This window comes from Ursus arctos, unplaced genomic scaffold, assembly GCF_023065955.2.
Source record: "Ursus arctos isolate Adak ecotype North America unplaced genomic scaffold, UrsArc2.0 scaffold_11, whole genome shotgun sequence".
Classification (NCBI taxonomy): domain Eukaryota; kingdom Metazoa; phylum Chordata; class Mammalia; order Carnivora; family Ursidae; genus Ursus; species Ursus arctos.
The window spans coordinates 29,719,721-29,742,362 of NW_026622775.1; the positions used below are offsets into that span (position 1 = coordinate 29,719,721).

Here is a 22,642-nt window from a genome sequence, read left to right on the forward strand (position 1 = left end):
TCCCCAGAACACAGTAGGTATTCAGCAAATATTTGTTGAATTTTGGCTTTACCTCTGACCGATTATGTAATCTTGGACAATTATTTATCTCTTTAAACTTCAATGTCCCCATCTATAATAAGATAGTTAAACAACTCTGGGAAGTAGGTGTGTTTAGTTCTTTTCATTCCTTACTAAAGTGGCACATTATGAGCACTGAATGTCACTGAATTTACTATTATCATCTCTTCGATAGAATGCTGGAACTATATCATATTGCTAAAGCTTCATGTAAGAATAAAGCAGTAGCGGAACAGATGATAATACCTAAAACCTAATTGTTCTTCATGCAAAATTGAGATGTTCATTCTTATAATTTATTAAAACAAAAACTAGCACAACTTTTTTTCTTTTTTTGTATAACATTTTAAAGGTATAAAAAGCAGGGGCACTTGAGATAGAGACAGGCAGCGAGAGAGGGAACACAAGCAGGGGGAGTGGGAGAGGAAGAAGCAGGCTCATAGCAGAGGAGCCTGATGTGGGGCTCGATCCCAGAATGCCGGGATCACGCCCTGAGCCGAAGGCAAGCGCTTAACCGCTGTGCCACCCAGGCGCCCCAGACCATGAGACTCTTGATCTCAGGGTTGTGAGTTTGAGTCCCATGTTCAATGTACAGATTATTTAAAAATAAATAAATAAACTTTTAAAAATAAATAAGGGGCATCTGGGTGGCTCAGTTAAGTGCCCGACTCCTGATTTCAGCTCAAGTCATGATCTCAAGCTCCTGGCATCAAGTCCTGCATTAGGCTCCACACTCATGGAGTCTCCTTAGGATCCTCTCTCTCCCTCTCCTCTGCCCCTCCCCCCATTCGCATTTTCTTTCTCTCTCTCTAAAATAAAATCTTTAAAAATTTTAAATAAAAGGATAAACAGTAAGCTAATGAATCTTCTAAAAAAATATTCCTTTGAAATGGGAATGAGGTCATCTTTGAGGGAACTAAGTCTAAGGAGTATACAGTTTGGAAATATTTGGGCCCATAAGTCAGGACTGGAAATAATTTTGGCAGCAAGGGTTCATGTCATGGGACCTACTTCAGGGCAAGATGACTGATCTAGATATTTAAAATTGGATGCTAGGAATTTATAGGATAAGAGAAATGTATAGGATAAATGCAGTTGCAGAAATTGCATAGGATAAAAGAAAATGATTTTAATCTGGAAGTGATCTTAGAGCTCATTTTACAGGAGAAAAAACAGATGGAAGAGAATAATCGAATGATTGAGTGAAATAACTTGCCAATCATAAAAAAAGTTTTGCATTTCAAGAGTCCCATACCATGGATAACAATAGCTTAACATCCTCATTTACTCATGGTCCTGACATTGTTATCCAATTAAGATACATGTCCTTAATCTTATATATTCGTATGTGAAATCTGTATGAATGACATATAGATAAGAAGTGAATTTAGATAATCTGTGACTTCATTTAATTGTTTAAAATACTTTTTTAAAGATTTTATTTATTATTTATTTTGTCAGAGAGCGCGACACAGAGAGAGCACAAGCAGGGGGAGCAGTAGGCAGAGGGAGAAGCAGGCTCCCCACTGAGCAGCAAGCCCAATGCAGGACTCCATCCCCGGACGCTGGGATTGTGACCTGAGCCAAAGGCAGATGCTTAACCAACTGAGCCACCCAGGTGTCCCTGTTTAAAATATTTTGATGCTTTCCTTGAAAGCATGCTTTGGTTGGTTTCTTCAACCAAAGAACTACAATGGCAAGGTTCCCAGATGTAACCTAATCAATGTTGACTTGTTCAACCTATTTTATGATGATTAAAATCTAATAGAAAAGTATCATCTAAAAATACTTGGGGACATGTGGGTGGCTCGGTTGGTTAAGCATCCAACTTGATTTTGGCTCTGGTCATGACCTCAGGGTTGTAAGACTGAGCCCAGCATCAGGCTCCGAGCTCGGCGTGGAGCCTGCTTAGGATTCTCTCTCCTTTTCCCTCTGTCCACCCCCACACTTGCACACGCACACACTTCCTCTCTCTTAAAAAAAAAAGAAATTTAAAAATACTTTGAATAATCAAATTTTACAGTTATTTAAAGAACTGATGAGCAAAGAGACAGCAAGACAAAATCAACCTGATTTGGCTGCCTACCGTCACCACTGGAGCTAAGAAATGATATTGCTGCCTAGTTACACTCCTTTAATATTATGATCTTCCTAATCTCTGTTACCATTTCACATAATGCTCAAATTCTACGGCACCAATAATAAGGGTCAGAATAAGTCTATGGAGGAAGCAACCACATCAAGCACATTTTAGAGTTCAGCCTATCTCAGGGTGCCTGGGTGGCGCAGTTGGTTAAGCCCCTGGCTCAGGTCGTGATCTCAGGGTCCTGAGATTCAGCCCTACATCGGGCTCTGTGCTCAGCGTGAGTCTGCTTGGGTTTCTCTCTCCTTCTCCCTCACCCTCTACGCTCACACACACACACACAAAATAAATAAATCTTAAAAAAAAAATTATAGAATCCAACTTATCTTGAGCCTGAAGGTAAGCAACGAAGTTTTGATTATTTATCAATAACCCCAAATTTATGTGACTATCCATTCTCAGACTTCATGAACTATTTGCAAGAAAAACTAAATTGTGGAAATATGTTTAGCCATGTATATCATGCAAATAAGCAGATTTCCAAATCAATTAAGAACCAGAATAAAGGACTTGTACTACGGGATTTAGTTAGGGAAAAAGTAACAAAGTCAAGGCTTATGCCCTGACTATTGCTCAGATGTTTGAAAAGTCTAAAGTCTGGTCACAATAGCCTCTTATTTATCCAAAAACAGATACATAAAAAAGCTTAGAAGACTTGTTTCAACTGGCTTATGGTAGTCAAGCAACTCCTTTATAAGAGGCAAGGGCTAGAGGTGGTTGGGATATATGGTAGACTCCCAGTCATTAAGAAAACCTAAAATTGAGTTAGGTTCTATTCCAGAAAGCAAATTGGGGGTATTTTTCTTTCTTAAGGAGGGATAAATTGCTAGTCCAGCAACTGCCATCCTAAGGATCTTAGTGTATTTATTTCTAAAACCTTAGCCAACTTCCTCACTTTCATGATTTAAAAGGGAAGCAAAACTGCCTTATATAAGTATCTTTTTAATATTCTGATTTGATTAGGATATGAATCCATTAAAATGAATTTATACTAGAGGAAAGTCAATAACTAGCTTAGTTTAGAGTATGTTTTCTTCTTTTTCCAAACAATAAAGGGATAATAACAGGTAACACTGATACAGCACTTGCTCTGTGCCAGGCATTGTTTTAAACTCGTTATATGTGTTAATCTATTTAATCTACACAATCCTACAAAACAGGTATTATCATCCTCATTTTCTATTAGGGAAAACTTGAGGCATGGAGAGATTCAAATAATTTACCCAAGGTCAAGCAACCGGCAAGTGACAGAGTCACAATTTCTATGTAAGCAGACTGGCTCCAGAGTCTATCTATGCTTTTAATCTTTAAGTTTTTCTGCCTCATGATTATACAAGTGTGTTTGTTTTTGTTTTATTAAAACTATGAAAGAATCACATAGTACCTCTCCCACCCCACCCTGGGAGAGTTTTCTACCTAATTTCTTATTGGCCCATAACATGGGCTAATTAGAAGGCTTAAAATATGTTAAGTGGAAGTTATATGTATCTTATCTGCATTAAGTATATAGATTTTTCTTTCTCTATCCAAAAAGGGGGGGGCATGGGCAGGGGGATGAATTCTTTAACTCACAAATTCTCTCATATAAGTTCTGTAGGCCTTAGGGAGAAAGTGACTACATTAGAAATTCTTTCTACATTGCTCTCCTTCATGGTTGAGCTTGTTTTTTAGAAAGAAATTTTGGCCTGGAATTCTGTATTAGCAACAAAGATTCTGATACCTTATATCCTAATTCAGGTTTACCCATATTTCAAATAAAAGAACTACCTGAAACCAAAATATAAATGTTTTCAGGGGCGCCTGGGTGGCACAGCGGTTAAGCGTCTGCCTTCGGCTCAGGGCGTGATCCCGGCGATCTGGGATCGAGCCCCACATCAGGCTCTTCTGCTATGAGCCTGCTTCTTCCTCTCCCACTCCCCCTGCTTGTGTTCCCTCTCTCGCTGCCTGTCTCTATCTCTGTCAAATAAATAAATAAAATCTTTAAAAAAAAAAAATGTTTTCATAGTGCTAAATAAAAAGGCCCCTTGCAGGGGCACCTGGCCGGCTTGGCTGGTAGAACGTGTGACTCTTGATCTCGGGGTTGTGAATCTGAGCCCCAGATTGGGTAGAGAGATTACCTAAAAATAAATATCTTTAAAAGTAAATAGGTAGATAGATAGATAGATCTCCTGCAGAAGCAACTGGGGAAAAAGTACATCTACTCTCCCACTTTGAGGGCTGAACTATGTACAAGGGGATCTCTCTACCTAATTAAGCCAAGGTTTACAGCTCCCTCCTCCAGGCCTGGAACATGGGCACATATGGGCCCATAGAATTACACTGAATGGATGAATGAACAAATGCATGCTTATTTTTACTTGAAGGACTAAATATCATCTTCCCCATTGTACCTAGGACTCTAATCACCAGGCAAAGGTAAATAAACTCTTTCCCCAGAGGTTAAAACACAAATATTCAACTTCATCAGGGCAGAATCTCTTTTAGTCTTAAAAGAGGTGTGTCAGGAGTCTCACAGATCTCAGCATATGGTTGCATTCATGGATACAGTAAGGATATGTAGCAGGCAATAAAGGAACGCAACACAGGTATAAAATGGAGGAATCCATCAGCAGGCTTCCTCATACTCTCTCCTTCCCATGAGAGGAAGGCATGCAGAATTTACCCTTCCCCCTGCAACAAAAATGCACCAACATTTATGCAATGTTTCTGCCCAGGGAAGCCCATCAGAGATGCGGCACCCAAAGTTTTATTGAGGCCTGTTCACATGGGTACCCTCTGCCTCGTGTATACCAAAATTCCAGGCCCCCAAAAGGAAAGCAGGTGTTCAACATAAACCATATAGTTTGCACAAACAGTCTAGGCACAGTGAATCATCCTTTTTTTTTTTTTTAAGATTTAATTTATTTATTTGAGAGAGCGAGTGCGCATACGAGCAGGGGGAGGGGCAGAAGCAGAGGGAGAAGCAGACTCCACGCTGAGCTGGGGAGCCCAATGTGAAGCCCAATCCCAGGACCCTGAGATCAGGACCCGCGCTAAAGCCAAATGCTTAACCAAATGAGCCACCCAGGCGCCCCACAGTGAATCATCCTTATCAGTTACTGGAAACACTCTGAGAGCCAAGTTCCTTGCAAACAGGCCTTTCTAAGGAGAGCAGTGTCAGACCTACTATGTTAACTCTTTTCTGCACAGAAAGTTATTTAACTTCTTGAAGTCTCAGACTCATCTGTAAAAAGGAAAAAATAATAGAAACTACTTCACAGCTACCATGATTACTATAGTGTAACTATCATGGTATTGTTATCCAGTGTGATGGCAAGACTTCATAAAGATAAAAAAAAAAAAAAAGACTTCATAAAGATCACTTTGCAATAATGATGAGGACTACAGAAATTTACAGATAATTAAAGCTTCAACTTAAAACTTAATCTTCAACCCAGCAGCAACTTTTAGAAGAGGATAAAAACCATAATGACCTGGAATGAAGAGGACATAGACCCCATCTTTCTCCTGTAAAAGATATGGCAGAATTAAAATGCTTTATCATTATAGACTGATATTATGACTGAGTTTAAGTGCTTAGATATGACATAGTAGAACAGCATCTCCACTTCCAAAAATTAAGTAAAAATTCATGAAGGCAGACTTCCTGGAACACTCTCAACCCACCCAGATCACAAAATAAAACATAAAACATGAGCTTTTCCTGGAAGTTTATTTAAGCACACTATTAGAGAACAAAAAAGGAAGAGGAAACAATTCACTAACCCTTTTACGAATGAATATACTTTCTAGTTCTTACTAATTATAATCTAAAATTAAGATAATCATTAAACTTAGATTTAGAATGGCACGTATTTAACATAGAATTGAGATTTATAAGGAAAATTTATTTTTTATTCATGTATCTAAATGATACACACTGCAAGGTTATAAATAAAATTACTCAAATCGGACAATTTACTCATGAAAACACTGAAACTTTGGCCTTCAAGTATAGGTAAGAGATCAGAGGGATTCTGAGATTTAATATTTATTCTGAAATCACTATATTATTTGTTGGTTTTGTCCCCAATTCATGAATGTAACTTCTTTTCTTACATTATTTATAAAGCTTAACCCTATAATCAATCTATCACAATGTCCCTCTAAGTTTCCTCATTATTGTTGATTATGGCTGAGTAGAAACCTATAGAACATATAAATTACCAGATTAGAGAAATTTTTTGGTTTTGTTCTTTGGCCAAATTTATAATCCAATAATACAAATTAACATATGCTAGCTTGGGAACCAAAACAAATTAGCTTTATTCTATCTTAAATGAACCATATCAAGGATACTAAAGACACTAGACAACAGATAGAATGTTTTTTAATTGTCTGGATTTATCCTGTCCCAAATCATCTTTTTGTCATTCCTCTGTAATGAAGTAAAAGGTGAAGGGTGTTTTTTACATGTTTAATGCAAATCTTTCCACCACCCCACCAACACAAACTAGAATATAAGCTCCATTAGAGCTGAGCCGTAGCTATTTTAATCATCATTGTATATACACCTCTCAGAAGAGTGTCTGGCACATCACAGACCACAATTTCAACTCCTGACTCAAGTTTTCTTGTTCTTGACTTCCTTCCTCTTTTCTACTATCACTAATATATATACACATGTGTCCTTTGTTAAGCCACTTTAAATCATTTTGGGAAAAAATAAGCACCTTTTAACAACTATACATATATATAAACAATACTGAATATAGCCAGATTAAATGGTTAGTGAATAAAGGGGCAAACAAATATATTCAGATACACACTGTAAATCAGTATTAACACAGAATTAGAGTAATTTAAAAATGTCTTCCAAATTATGATGTATCTGAGCTAATTTATTTGAAATATATTTTCAATATATTTTAAAACACTAAAAAAGTATATCTTAAATATTATAGAAAAGTACATTTAATTTTACTTATTTTTATTTATTTATTTGAGAGAGAGAGGGCACGAGATGGGGGCAGGTGCAGAGGGAGTGGGAGAAGCAGACTCCCTCCTGAGCACGGAGTCCAACACAGGGCCCAATCCCAGGACCTCAGGATCATGACCTGAGCCAAACGCAGCCACTTAACCAACTGAGCCACCCAGGCACCCCTAGAAAAGTACATATTAAATATTAAAAAAAAAAAATACATGACATTACTATTCACTTTATAAAAACCATATCTTGGGGCACCTAGGTGGCTATTGCTTAAGCATCTGCCTTCAGCTCAGGTCATGATCCCAGGGTCCTGGGATTGAGCCCCACATTAGGCTCCTTGCTCAGCAGGGAGTCTGCTTCTTCCTCTTCCTCTAGCCCCTCTCCCCACTCGTGCTCATTCTTGTTTGCACTCTTGCTCTCTCTCTCAAATAAAAAACAAAACAAAACAAAAAAACCATAGCTTACTATTTTTTTGATAAACAATAGTGGTACTTTGAAAAAATAGTTTATCTTCAAAAATTTTATTCACATAAAGCTTTAGAGTTTTAATCTGTTTAATCTGAAGTAATTTGAACTCCTAATTATTTTATGTTAATATTAGTTAGCCAAACAAAAATAACTGTAACTGGGGCACCTGGGTGGCTCAGTTGGTTAAGCATCTGACTTTGGCTCAGGTCATGATCTCAGTGTCCTGAGATGGAGCCCTGCCCAGCAGGAAGTCTGCTTGTCTCTCTGCCCCTCCCCCATCCCTGGCTCCTGCGAGGCTCGCTCTCTCTCTCTCTCTCTCTCAAATAAAAAAATAAAATCTTTTAAAAAATAGTAAGAATAACGTGACTGTTTTTGCTAGTGAAATAGAGGGGAAAAAAGTTATATTTAGGAAGTCAGTCATCATACAACTAACTACATCATGTCATCTATATATTTTAGCCCATAATTATGAACAGTTGAAAGTATAACTTTATAATACTAACATGAATTGGTTAAAATTGTTATCATAAGAATCTCTGCCATTGCTATAAGTGTACTACAAATTTAAAGTTTTCTAGATACTGGTATTTTATTTTATTTTTAGGTAGCTAAATTTCAAGGAAGAAACATCAGGGAAGCTATTTTCCCTGCTGTTCTTTATAAAGCTAAAATCATTTAGAGAAGATCCTACATATATTTACTCACACTCAAAAACTGTTACAGAATAAAATTATAAACTGAGTTGCAAATTAACTCTTTAGTCAAGAATGAAGGTCACTACAATATTTTTCCAGTGGGTTCCCGCCACATTTAGAAAAAAGAATCTAAAGTCTTAAACATGGTCTATATAAAGATCAACCCAGGGTTAGCCCATCCCACTTCTCTAACCTCATTCATCTCTCATCTCTTTCACTGGCTTGCCAACCTCTGACTACGGTGGCCCTGTTCCCACAACACAACAAGCTTATTCTGTACTTCCTATTCTCTAGGCTACAGACTCTTCCAGATCATCCACAGACTGAATCCTCCTCACCTACCATACAAATATCACCTCAAGTACCCCCCTTCAGAGACTTTTCTATCATGGCTCCCCTGTTCCAATTATATTCCACTGCCATGTAGCTCCCCCCATCATTCTTTATTTGATATCACATTACCCTATTTTGTTTTTTCATTATACTTATCACAAAAATTATTTTATTCATTTATATTAAATGTTTGTCTCCTCCACTAGAATATAAATTCCATAAGAACAAGTACTGCTGCATTTATCTTTTTACTACAATCTCTCGAGGACCTAAAATGAATTAATACTATACTATTAAATGTACAGGCTGAGATGAAGATGTTGATATTTTGTAACCATTCTCACACATATTGCTCTCTTAGGCTTCTTCCTTTTTTTTCCACCCATTAGCACTTACCATGAGAGAACTGCTTAACTCCAAGAAATATGGGCAAACAAGCAGATGTTATCCTGTATAATCAGTTCAGAAACTGACCCAAAGTTTCAGAATTAATGGTATATCTTTCAAATTATACACTGATCCTACATACCAGTAAACATTAATAATTATGCATTAATTTATACTATGTTTAAATAAAAACTATCAGATAAAATTTAGCATTTATGACTGATACATATTCATGCATATCATGAAATACAAATGAAAATTAGTGAACATAATTTAGAAATAAAACAAGCATCATTTTAGAATTTAACACATAGTGGTGGTTTTTTTTAAACAAACCTTTTTTTTTTTTAAGATTTTATTTATTTATTTGACAAAGAGAGAGGCAGTGAGAGAGGGAACACAAGCAGGGGGAGTGGGAGAGGGAGAAGCAGGCTTCCCGCTGAGCAGGGAGCCCAATGCAGGGCTCGATCCCAGAATGCTGGGATCATGACCTGAGCCAAAAGCAGACGTTTAACAATTGAGCCACCCAGGCACCCTGAATTTAACACATAGTTTAGATAGCATCTTCTATCTAGAATGTAATTTTATCTGAAATTAAAGAAATCATGTTTAAAGAATTAAAGGAAAGCATGACAACTATAACTCAAAAAATGGGCAATCTTAATAAAGATATAGGTACTACATTAAAAAAAAACAGGAATAAATGGAAATTCTGGAGATGAAAAGTATGATTCAAGAGTTGAAAAGTACAACAGCCAAAACTAAAAATTCACTAGCAGAGCTCAGTAGCAGATTTGAGATGACAGAAGAGTCAGTGAACTTGGAGATGTATCAATAGAAATTACGAATTCTGAAGAACAGAAAAAAAGAATTTCAAAAAATAAACAGAGCCTCAGAGACTTAAGGGATACCATTAAGCACCCAACATGCATGTAATGTGAGTTCCAGAAGGAACAAAAAGGGAGAAAAGGACAGAAAAAATATTTGAAGAAATTATGGTCAAAACTTGCCAAACTGTTAAAAAAATATTAATCTATAGATTAAAGTTTAATGAATCCAAAATAGGATAAACACAAAGAGATCCACACCCAGACATATCATTATTGAAAGCCAAAGACAGAGAAAATCTTAAAAGCACAAAGAGAAAAACAATGGAAGCCAGAAAGCAAGAGACAACATAGTCAAGGTGCTGCAAGAAAAAAAATCTGTAACAAAGAATTCTATAACCAGTAAAACTGTTCATCAAAAACAAAGGCAAAATAAAAACAATCCTAAAAAAACAAAAACTGAAATAATTCATTGATAACAGACCTGCCTTACAAGAAATCCTAAAGGAAGTGCAACAGACTGAAAGAAAATAATCAGCCCATAACTCAAATACACAAAAAGAAATAAGAAGCACCATAAAAGGTAAACATATGTGTAAACATAAAAGACTGCTTAATATTTTTTCTTCTCAGGGTGCCTAGGTGGCTCAGTCAGTTAAGCATCTGCCTTCGGCTCAGGTCATGATCCCAGAGTCCCAGGACTTAGCCCCACATAGGCTCCCTGCTCAGCAGAGAACCTGTTTCTCCCTCTCTCTCTGCCCAATGCTCCCCTTGCTTGTGTTCTCTCTCTCTCAGTCAGATAAATAAATAAAAGCTTTAAAAAGTATTTTTTTCCTTCTCTTAGTTGTTTTAAAAGACATACATAAAAGACATACAACTGCATGAAAAATATAAAACAGTGCTGTCAGGCTTCTAACGCATAAAAACTTAATACATATGACAATACTAACAAATAGGATGGGGAGGAAATGGAGCAAAGTTTCTACATTTTACCATAATTAAATTAGTCGATCTGAAGTAGACTGTGACGAAGACGCATATTGTAATCCCTAGAGCAACCTAAGAAAATAACCCAAAAGATCTAGTTAAAACACTAACAAAGGAATTCAAATGACACTCTGGAAAATACTTATTAATTCCAGAAGAGGCAGAAGAGGGTGAGCAAAGAAATAAAAAAGAAATGAGATGGGGCACCTGGGTGGCTCAGTCGGTTGAGCATCTGCCTTTGGCTTGGGTCATGATCCTGGGGTCCTGGGATTGAGCCCCACATCAGGCTCCTTGCTCAGCAGGGAGTCTGCTTCTCTCTCTCCCTCTGCCCCTCTCTCACGCATGCACGCATGCTCTCTCTCTCTCTCTAATTAAAAAAAAAAAATGAGATACTTCATTGCAGATATAAATCTATCAGTGATTACATTAAATGTGAACAGATTAAACCCTCCAATCAAAAAGCAGAAATGGTCGCACTTTTTAAAAAAACAAAGCATGTTAACTACATGCTGTTTATAAGACAAACTTTAGACTCAAAAAACAAACAGATTGAAAGTAAAAAGATGGAAGAATAGTTGCAAAACAGACAGTAAGCATAAGAGAGCTGGAGTGCCTACACCAATACCAGACAAAATAAAACTAGAGACAAAGAGGAATCTTTCATAATGATAAAGGTCAGCTTATCAGTAAAAGAATTATGTATATATAGCATAACTAACACCACTACCCCCAAACCATGGAGCAAAAATTGACAGAACTGAAAGGAAAAATAGATATTCCAATAATAATAGGTATTTCAATCTGTCTCTCAATAATTGATAGTATAGCTAGACAGAAAATCACCACAGACATTGAAGGCTTGAAACATTCCACCCAACAACAGCAGAATACATATTTTTTTCTAGTACACAGGGAACATTCTTCAGAAAAGATTACAAACTAGGCCATAAAATTATCTCAATAAATTTAAAATGAGAAAATTATACAAACTGTATGTTCTCCTACTACAGGGGAATTAAATAAAAAATCAACAACAACGAAATGTGGCGAATCCCCAAATAATTGAAAATTAAACACTACATTTCTAAATAATCCATAGGTCAAAGAAGACATCACAAAGGAAATTTAAAAATATTTAGAAGTGAATAAAAATTTTAAAAAGCAAAACATAAGGGCATCTGGGTGGCTCCTTTAAGTGTCTGCCCTCGGCTCAGGTCACGATCCCAGGGTTTTGGGATGGAGCCCCATGTCAGTCTCCCTGCTCAGCTGGGAGTCTGCTTCTCCCTCTCCCTCTGTCCCTCTCCTGGCTCATTCTCTCCCTCTCTCTATCATAATAAATAAATACATAAAATCTTTAAAAATATTATTTAAAAACAATAATAAATAAAATCTTTTTAAAAATAAAAATAAATAAAAAGAACATTAAAAAATGCATAGGATGCAGCTGACCCAGTGTCTGAAAGGAAATTTAGAGCTTTAAATGCCTATATCAGTAAAGAAGAAAGATCTCAAATCAATAGCCTACACTTCTACCTTAAGAAGCTAGAAAAAGGCAAACTAAACCCAAAGCATGCAGAAGGATGGAAATTATAAAAGTTAAAATGGAAATCAGTGAAATAGAAAACAGAAAATGGGGGGAGGGAGGATCAATTAAACCAAAACTTGTTTCTTTGAAAATAGCAGCAAAATTGACAAACTTTTAGCTAGAATGACCAAGTAAAACAGAGAGAATACACATGCTACCAAAATTAAGAATGAAAGAGGGACATCACTATCTGCACTAGTAAAATTAAAAGTACATACAAGAATATCATGAACTTTTTGCCAAAAATATTAAATAATTTAGATGAAACAGACAAATCCCAAGAAGCAATTACTGAAACTACTTCAAAAGGAAGCAGAAAATGTGAACAAACCTGTAACAAGTAAAGAAACTGAATTAGCAGATTAAAATTTTTCCAAAGGAACAAAATCCAGGCCCAGATGCTTTCACTGGTAAATTCCATCAAATGTATTAAAAGAAAGAATAACACCAGTCATTCACAAACTCTTACAGAAAATAAAAGAGGAAACACTTCTCAATTCATTCTATGAGGCTAGTATTTCTACGTTACAAAATCCAAAGACATCACAAGGAAAAAAAAAAAACTACAAACCAGTATCTTTCATAAATATAGATACAAAAACGTTCAACTAAACATTAGCAAAGGAAAGCCAGCAACTATAGTAAGAATCATATACCATGACAAACTGAGATTTATCCTAGGACTAAGGCTGGCTTATTATCTGAGAATCAATTAATATAACACACAATATCAATGGAATAAAGGACAGGAACCACATGCTCATCTGAGACACTGAGGTGACCAACCATACTGATTTGTCCAGGACAGAGGGGTTTCCCAAAATGCAGGAATTTCAGTGCTAAAACTAGAACAGTCTTGGGCAAACCGTGACAGTCGGTCATGCTAACAGATGCAGAAAAAGCATCTGACAAAATCTAATACCCATTCATGATAAAAACTCAGAACAAATACTGCATTGTACACTTAAAAAGTTCAGAAAGTATATTTCATGTTAGATGATCTTACCAAATTAAAATAAAAAAATTTAAGTATAAGATATATACACTGAAATTACAAAACATCACTGAAAAAAATTAAAGATCGATAAATCAATAGAAATTTTCATGTTTGTGTATTAGAAAACACAATATCTCAAGATTTGAAATTCTCCCCAAACTAATCTACAGATTCAATGCATTCCCATCAAAATTCCAAGACTGTTTTGCAGACATTTATAAGCAAATCCTAAAATTTTTATGTAGGGTCCAGAAGAGCTACAACTTTTAAAAACAAAAACAAAATTAGAGGGCTTACACTACCCAGTTTCATAAGTTACCATAGGGCACAATAATCAAGACAGAGTAGTATTAGCTAGGATAAAGACAGATATATAATGTAACAGAATTGAGCCCAGAAATAAATAAATCATTACATTTATAATCAATGGAGAAATGATATCTTTTCAACAAAGATATGTTATCTTTTCAACAAATTGTTCTAAGACAATCCATATGCAACAGATGAATTTAGACCCTTATTTCACACCATACATAAAAATTAAAATGAATCCTAAATCTAAGAGCAAAAACTATAAAACATCTGGAAGAAAACAAAGGAGAAAATCCTCAAGACCCTGGATTAGGCAAAGAGTTCTTAAAACTAAAGCATGATCTATAAAAGAAAAATCTGAGAAATCAAACTCCATCAAAATTAAAATTCTGGGGAGCACCTGGCTGGCTCAGTTGGTGGTGCATGCGACTCTAGATTATGGGATCATGAGTTCAAGCCCCACATTGGGCCTAGGGCATACCTAAAAAATAAAAACTCTAAAAAATATATGTATTTTAGAATGTTTACACTTCAAAGGGATTCAATTAAAAAATGAAAAGACAAGCCCCACACTGGGAGAAAATATTTGCAAATCATGTATCTAATAAAAGGCTTGTATCCAGAATACATAAAGAACTTTTACAACCGGGGGAGGGGGTGACTGGGTGGCTCAGTCAGTTAGGCATCTGACTCTTGATTTCAGCTCAGGTCATAATCTCAGTTGATTTCAGTTCAGGTCATGATCCCAGGGTTGTGAGACTGAGCCCCAGGTCAGGCTCCCTGCTCAATGGGGAGTCTGCTTGACATTCTCTCTGTCCCTTATTCTTTGCCCCTCCCCCAATAAATAAATAAATCTTTTTTTTTTTTTTTAAGATTTTATTTATTTATTCGACAGAGATAGAGACAGCCAGAGAGAGAGAGGGAACACAGTCAGGGGGAGTGGGAGAGGAAGAAGCAGGCTCATAGCGGAGGAGCCTGATGTGGGGCTCGATCCCATAACGCCGGGATCACGCCCTGAGCCGAAGGCAGACGCTTAACCGCTGTGCCACCCAGGCGCCCCTAAATAAATCTTTTTTTAAAACAAAATTTACAATTCAATAATAAGGTAGAAAATGGGCAAAAGATTTTAGTGGCTACTTCAACAAATGGAATATATGAATGGCTAATAATTATATGAAAAAATCCTCAATGCCCTGAATCTTTAAGAAAATGTGAACTTAAACCACAATGAGTTAACCACTTCATACCTACTGGAATGGCTATAATAAAAAGGATAATAATAATGTGTTGAAAAGGATGTGAAGAAACTGGAACTCTCATACGCTGCTATTAGAAATGTAAATATATGGGACTCCCAGGTGGCTCAGTCAGTTAAGCGTCTGACTCTTGGTTTCAGCTCAGGTCATGATCTCAGGGTCATGGAATCAAGCCCCACATTGGGCTCCCAACTCAGTGGGAAGTCTGCTTAAAATTCTCTCTCCCTATCCCTCTGCCCCTCCCCCTACACGGACTCGTGCCTGTGTGTGCATGTGATTTCTCGCTTTCAAATGAATAAATAAAATCTTAAAAAAAAAAGAAAGAAAGAAGGAAAGAAATGTAAACCAATGGCCACTTTAGAAGAGTTCTACAGTTTCTTAAAAAGTTAAACAGATGAGCCAGCAATTCTATTCCTAGTATCTACCCAAGAGAATGAAACCATATATTCACATAAAGACTTGTATTCATATGTTCAAGCTGCATTATTTCAACAATCAAAACTGGAAACAATCCAAATGCCTATCATCTGGTCAATAATAAAATGTGGAATATCCACACAACAGAATACTATTCAGCAATAAAAAGAAACAAAGTACCGGTACATGTTATAGCATGGATAAATCCAAAAAACATTATGCTAAGTGAAAAAAGCCAGATGCAAAACACTACATATTGTATGATACGGCGCGCCTGGGTGGCTTAGTTAGTTAAGCGACCAGCTCTTGATTTCAGCTCAGGTCAGGATCTCAGGATCTCAAGACTACATCCCACTCAGCACGAAGTAGGCTTGAGATTCTCTCTCTCTTTCCCCCTCTGCTCCTCACCCTGCTTGCATGCACACACACTCTCTCTCAGATAAATGAATAAAAGCTAAGACTAAATACTGTATGATTCCGTTGTTATAAACTATCCAGAAAAGGCAAATCCACAAAGACAAAACACAAATCAGCTTTTGCCTGGGACTGGGTTGGAGGGGGCAGGGGAAGGGTTAACTGCAAACAGACTAGAGGTAGATTTTGGAAGGCACAGAAATGTTCTACATCTGGCTCATAAGCTTAAACCAGTCCTGCTGTCAGTCTGTAGGAGTCAGGCATCCTGCATCTCACTGAGCCTCTGCTGTCTTCCCTCTTGCTGAAGATGAGCTCCGCCTCTCCATCCCAGGCACCTGGCCTCCTGCTGGCCCAGTGTGGAGTCCAGCAACTTCATGCAGATAAGCTCTGCCCCTGCCCACCAGCAGGACCTGTCAATCTCAGGAGATCCTGGGCTCTTCCCCCTGGCCAGCTGGGCCACCAGCTTCCTTCCCCCGACTCGGGGGGAGTCCCGGGGGGGGGGTACTATCTTCTCAGTCCTCTCTCACAACCTTCCTTTGCTGAGTTAAAGTTTGTAAATGGTTTTAAAGATAAATGAACAAACGAATCTGGCTTATAATGATAGTATAACAATTCTATATGCTTACTAAAAATAACTGAATTGTTTATATGGCTAAGTAATATTCCACTGTACATATACATAACACAACACCTCTTCTTTATCCATTCATCAGTCAATGGACATTTGGGCTCTTTCCATAATTTGGTGTATAATAATGCTGTTATAACACTGGGGTGCATGTGTCCCTTCAAATCACAATTTTTGTATCCTTTGGGTAAATGCCTAGTAGTGCAAATTGCTGGGTTATAGGGTAGTTCTAGTTCTAACTTTTTGAGGAACTTCCATACTGTTTTCCAGAGTGGCTGCACCAGTTTGCATTCCCACCAACAGTGTAAGAGGGTTCCCCTTTCTCTACATCTTCATCAACATCTGTTGTTCCCTGTGTTGTTAATTTTAGACATTATGACAGATGTGAAGTGGTATCTCAAAATATTTTGGGAAAAAATAAAAATAAAAAATAACTGAATTGTGTACCCCAAATAGACTCATTTTTGGTATTAAATAACTCAAGACACTAATTTTTTTTTAATTGAAGTGTAGCTGACACACAATATTAGTTCCAGGTATACAACACAGAGATTCAGCATTCATACAGATTACAAAGTGAGATCACCACAATAAATCTAGCTACCACCTATCACCATAAGAGGCTGTTATATATTATTAACTACAATCCTTGCACTCTACATTGTAGCCCTGTGTCTAATTTATTTTATAACCGGATATTTGTACCTTTTAATCCCCTTTGCCTATTTTTTCCAACCCCTGCCCCATCTCCCTTCTGGCAACCACTAAATTGTTCTCTGTATCTACAGGCCTGTTTCTGTTTTCTTTTGTGGTTGTTCACTTGTTTTGTTTTTTTTTATTCCACATATAAGTGATATCATACAGTATTTGTCTTTCTCTGACTTATTTCATGTAGTATAATACCCTCCAGATCCATTCATGTTGTTGCAAATGGCAAGATTTCATTCTTTTGTATGGTTGAGTAATATCACATCTTTATCCATTCATGTCTTATTGATGGACACTCAGGTTGCTTCCATATCTTGCCTATACTAAGTTATGCTACAATGAACACAGAGGGGTGTTTATCTTTTAAAATTCGTGTTTTCATTTTCTTCAGATATGTAGCCCGAAGTGGGTTTGCTGGATTGTATGGTAGTTCTATTTTTAGTTTGCAGAAGCTCCATACTGTTTTCCATTGTACCTGCACCATTTTGCATTCCCACCAACAGTGCACAAGAGTTCTCTTTTCTCACATCTTTGCCAACACTTGTTATTTCTTGTCTTTTTGATAATAGCCATTCTAACAGGTGTGAAGTGTTATCTTACTGTGGTTTTGACTGGCATTTCCTTGATTAGTAGTGATGTTGAGCATCTTTTCATGTGTCTGTTGGCCATCTGTCTGTCTTTTTGGAGAAATGTCTATTTGGGTCCTCTGCCCATCTTTTAATTGGATTTTGTTTAATATTTTGAGTTGTAAGTTCTTTATATATTTTGGATTATTGACACCCTCCCTTATCAGTTACATCATTTACAAATATCTTCTCCCATTTATCAGGTTCCTTTTTCATTTTGTTTACGGTCTCTTTCACTGAGCAAAAGCTTTTTAATTTGATGTAGTCCTACTTATTTTTGCTTTGCTGCCCTTGCCTGAGGAGACAAGTCCAAAAAAATACTGTTCAGACAAATGTCCAAAAGCTTACTGCCTACGTTTGCTTCTACAACTTTGATGGTTTCCGGTTTTACATTGAAGTCTTTAATCCATTTTGAGTTTATTTTCGTATATGGTATAAGAAAGTGGTCCAGGGGCACCTGCTGGCTCAATCAGTGGAGTATTTGGCTCTTGATCTCAGGGTCATGAGTTCAGGCCCTACGTTGGGCACAGAGATTACTTTAAAAATAAATAAAAATTTAAAAAACCAAGAAAGTGGTCCGGTTTCATTCTTTTGCCATGTAGCTGTCCAGTTTTCCCAGCACCATTTATTGAAGAGCCTATCTTTTCCCTATTGTAGCTTCTTGCCTCCTCTGTCAAACATTAATTGACCTTATAAGAATGGGTTTATTTCTGGACTCTATCCTGTTCCATTGATCTGCATCTGTTTTTGAGCAAGTACCATACTCCTTTGACTACTATAGCTTTATAGCATAGTTTGAAATCAGGGAACCTAATATCTTCAGCTTTGTTCTTCTTTCCCAAGATTGCTTTGGCTATCCAGGGTCTTTTGTATACAAATAAAATTCTATATAAATTTTAGGATTATTTGTTCTACTTCTGTGAAAAATGCCATTGGAATTTTAATAGGGATTGCAATGAATCTGTAGATTGCTTCAGATAATAATGAACATTTTAACAATATTAATTTTTCTAATCCATGCGTATCGTTTATCTTTCCATTTATTTATATCATCTTCAATTTCTTTCATCAATATTTTACAGTTTTCAGAGTAAGGTCTCTTAACTCCTTGGTTAAATTTACTCCTCAGTATTTTATTCTTTTTGATGCAATTGTGAGTGGGATTGTTTTCTTCTCTTTCTGATAGTTCATTATTAGTGTATAGAAATGCAACAAACTAAAGCATATTAATTTTCTATGCTGTGTACATACCCAAAAGAAATGAAAACACATCCACAAAAAATGTGTACAAAATGTTCACAGCAGCATTGTTCATAATAGGTAAAAAGTGGAAACTCAAATGTCCACTAATTAACAAATACCGTGTTATATCCATGCAACAGAATATTACTCAACAGTAAAAATAATGACATAGGCTACAACATGAATGAACTGTGGAAATATTATGCTAAGTAAAATGAAACTAGTCATAAAAAATCACATATTGTATGATTCTACCTTTCTTTTTTAAGAGAGAGCAAGTGCCTGCTCAAGCAAGGAGGGTGGGGGGAGAGAATCTTAAGCAGGCTCCACCCCCAGCTCGACTTCAAGACCCTAAGATCATGACCTGAGCTGAAATCAAGAGTCGATGCTCAACCGACTGAACCACCCAGGCACCCCTGTATGATTCTTCTCATAAGAAATGTCCAGAATAGGTTAAATCTATAGAGACAGAAAGATCAGTGGTTGCCTAGAGCTGGGGATCTTGGGGGTAAAGGAGAGTAACCAACCACTAATGGGTATAGGATTCCTTTTCAGAATGATGAAAATGTCCTAAAATGGATTATGGTGATAATTGCACGACTCTGTGAATATACTAAAAACCACTAAATTGTACACTTTAAATTGGTGGATTGAGTGGTATATGAAATATACCTCAATAAAACGGTTACCAAACAAAACAAAACAAAACAAAGCAAAACAAAAAACTTGGTGTTCAAAGCCAACAACACTGGTGGGCCTACCGTATCCAAAGTTACCAATCTATTATTCAGGACAGAAAAATCTCAAAATTGTAAGTATCTTCCAATCATACCCTCATAATTTTGTAAATGAGTATATATACCTGAAATTAGAAGCAACAATTAATCAAAGTAATTAGTTAAGTCACTAACCTTAAAAAACAGGCCGACATTAAATATTCAAATTTCAAATGCCCAAGATATTTCAATTTTCTACTTCATGTGTTTATGAGGAGATAGCTCGATGATATTCATATGAATGCACTGCATAAACTGTACTGCACTACATATAAACTTTAATCATTCCTGAATTCCTTAAATGTAATTCAATAATTTCCAGGCTTATATAAAGTCATTTTTACCGTTTAAAGAAAGAATCTCTGAAACGCAAATATCCAATCCTACCTTAGTGAAGTGTACATTCTTCTGTGATTTTGGCACTATTCCGTGATTATGGCACTAGAGAAAGTGCATGATTTACCTCTCTATAGTGACTCATAGGTAAAAAGAAAAGCAAATCTGATTACCAAACACAAGATTACTGTTGTATCATCACCGGATTAAAATTTAAACCACACAGCTGAAATAAATGTTCATGAAGGGGGGAAATTTTACAGTTTTCGAATGAAGTGTTCCCCCCTCACTCCTTTAAACAAGTATTAATAACTTAAAGAAAGGCTGTTCTGCAGCGAATCTAGGTCCCAGAAAGAGAGCCCAGGATGCTGGCACATAAACATTAGAAACAGTGCAATCTGGATTACTCTTGGCCTTACGGAATATTGTCTCTGTCCTTTATTGACATGGAATAAAAATGCCCAACTGGAGCGGGGAGGGGGGGTTCGACTACTCTGCTCGCAAAGCTGCTCCAGCAGTCAGCACCAGCCCTAGCAGACCGTTCCTTTCCCGCGCCCCCGAAACATCCAGTAGCACGGTCCCAAGGGGACAGCTTCTCCAAGAGAGGATCCAGAAGGCGGTCACTGGACGCGCGTTACAGAGCCCGTTTTTGTTTTGTTTAAAAAACAGATTCCTATCACAGCTAAGCCTCCCTACCCCCGAGGGAACTGGGGGAAGTGGCAGCAGGGGGCTGGCGTGGAAAGCGAGAATAAAAGAATAACCGAGTACAACCTGCCAGGCAAGCTAGCCGCGGAGAGAAGGAAAGGTAAGAGGCGGCGATAAGGCCCGACGGGGAAGGAAACTGGTCTCCAACCCTCCACGCCACCCGGAGCGGCCGTAGCCTCCCAGGTCCCGCCCCGAGCTCGCTGCCCTGCCCCGGCGCCGGCCGCAGCCTCCCGCCCTACCAGACCCTCCCAGGACGCGCTTCCTCCGGAGCCGGACCCCCGCCCTGGCCTCCGCGCGGGATAAGGCGGGTCAGTTCTGTCCGCTTCTCGGCAGAGGTGACTCGCGCGGAGATGTAAACACAGCGAGACCAGCTGCGTTCAGCCCATCCCCCCCCCGCCGGGGTCCGTAACCTCTTCCCTCAGCCCTGCCCCGCGCCCCGCGCTCTCCGCGGGCAGGCGAGCAACGCGCCTTCCCCTTTCTCCAAGTCCCGCTTCCCGACCGTTGCCCGGGGGCACTCAGCCCCCTTCCCCAGCTCCCAGCCGTTGTCACCGCCACAGCCTCCGGAAAACCCTCGGCAAACCCCGGAGCAAACAACACAGGCGCGGGGCGGGGGTGCGGAGGGAGGAGGCGGCACTCGGGACAGCCAGGCTTTATCGCCGCGCCCTCCGCGCTCCCTCCCACCAGCCTCGGCTACCCGCGCTCTTACCTGCTCTCCGCGTCGCCTGGGAAGACCACGGCGTCGCTTTCCCTCCCGGCAGGGCCGCGGACTAGCACCGCCGCCGCCGTTGGCCGGGCGTCCCGAGGGAGCCGGGGCCTCCCCGGCAGCCCGAACCGCTCCACTGGGAGAGGAGGAAACAAAACAGCGGCGAGCCGCCCCGCGCAGCGCCCCCCGCCCGCGCCGCCCCACCGATCCCCAACCGCCGAGGCGACGGCGGCGACACAGAGCCCGGCGCGGGGAGCAATGGTGGCCCCCGCCCTCGCCCCGCTCCCGGCCCCCTCCCTCCACCCCCCGCCTCAGCTCCTCCCCCTCGGCCTCCTGCCGCCGCCACCAGGACACTCGAGTCCGCCTCCCCCACCCCGCCCGCTCGGAGCGCTCCTCCCCTCCCCACGCGGCGAGGGGGGGCGGCACCGCCAGTCACCGCAGCGTCTGTCAAACCGGGGCCGACTATTTATACCTCGCGGGGCCCCACCGTCCCCGGCCCCCACCAGCCCGCCAACCTGCCTCAGGGGTTCTTTCGACTCTCGCCCGCCCCTTATCCCTTAACTTCTCCCAAACCCGCCTTCTCAGGTAAAGACTCTGGCCACTTGTCCCGCTCTCTGCTCGGGGCTCCCCCATCCCATTCTCGGCTCCAACCCCAGACTGGTGCAGGGGCGCCAAGGCGCGGGCAGGCGCATGGGGGCAGCGGGGCCGCGCGTGCACCTGCAGCGCCCGCCCGCCCCCTTCTCCCAGCTGGCCGGGACCGCACGCACACACCCTCGCCACTCTCTGAAGCCTCCCGCGGGCCCCGCCTGTCACTCCATCCCCAGCTCCGGACTCCCGCCCTTCTCCAGGGACAGCTCCTCACTCGGGCCGTCTGACAGATACTGGGGGTCGAGGGGTGAATAAACTCCTAGCCCAGGTCCCTCCAGTCTCCACTCCACAGCCTCCGCTAAGTGAAAGGTGGGGGCGCGGGCGGGCCAGAGCGCGCCGCCGGCCCCGCCCCGGCCCCTCCCAGGTCGGTGACGCTCGTGGCGCACCGCCCCTCCAGCCTCGCGCGCTCGGCGCAGCCCG

At 39.6% G+C, this 22,642-nt stretch overlaps 1 protein-coding gene across 7 annotated transcripts in view; it reads right to left on the reverse strand.

Moving 5' to 3' along the window:
* ELF2 (E74 like ETS transcription factor 2) overlaps positions 1–21,854 on the reverse strand; it is a 101,881-nt gene extending 80,027 nt beyond the window's left edge. For 2 of the 7 annotated variants that reach the window (XM_026499357.4, XM_026499354.4), the window contains exon 1: positions 21,578–21,854. The gene's annotated coding sequence lies outside the window, so the exon portion shown is untranslated. Of the gene's footprint in view, positions 1–11,076; positions 11,237–21,577 lie in introns of all 7 variants that reach the window. The other 5 variants (XM_057310076.1, XM_026499359.4, XM_026499355.4 and 2 more) reach the window with 5 other exon arrangements.
* Positions 21,855–22,642: the final 788 nt, after the last annotated feature.